The sequence below is a fragment of the Colletotrichum gloeosporioides genome (genome assembly GCF_011800055.1).
Source record: "Colletotrichum gloeosporioides strain Lc1 chromosome Unknown consensus_64, whole genome shotgun sequence".
Taxonomy (NCBI): Eukaryota; Fungi; Ascomycota; class Sordariomycetes; order Glomerellales; family Glomerellaceae; genus Colletotrichum; species Colletotrichum gloeosporioides.
In genome coordinates this window covers 424,439-424,950 of record NW_025544709.1, presented here as the reverse complement: position 1 = coordinate 424,950, position 512 = coordinate 424,439, and positions in this window count along the sequence as shown.

Below are 512 nucleotides of genomic sequence, written 5' to 3'. Positions count from 1 at the left end.
ATAATAAATAAGGAGTTATTAATATCCTTAATTATACTAAATAAAAGAAATAAATTAATAAAAAGAGTATTAATTTAAAACTTTTTCTATTTTATATAAAAAAAGTTTATAATAAAGATTAAGAGAGCTAAAAAAAGAAATTTACTAAATTTATTAGAATAAGAATAATAATAAATCTATTAAAAAAGCTATTAGATAAATTAATACTTATAGGAGTTCTCCTATTTAATATAGGTTTATAGTTTTTAATAAACTAAAAGTTACTAAATAAAGTTAAATAAAAATAATTAAAAAGTATATAAACTTATAAGTATTAGTTTATAAAGTTCTAAAATCTCTTAATTTTTAACTTAATTAAAGAGAGATCTATATTTATAGTTATAAAGTATATCCTTTAAGAAAAGAAAGAGAAAAGGAGATAAAGAGGAGAGAGTTTAAAATAGCTTTATATAGATATATTAAGTATTTTATAAGATATATATTAAATATATATAATCTCTATAAAATATAAA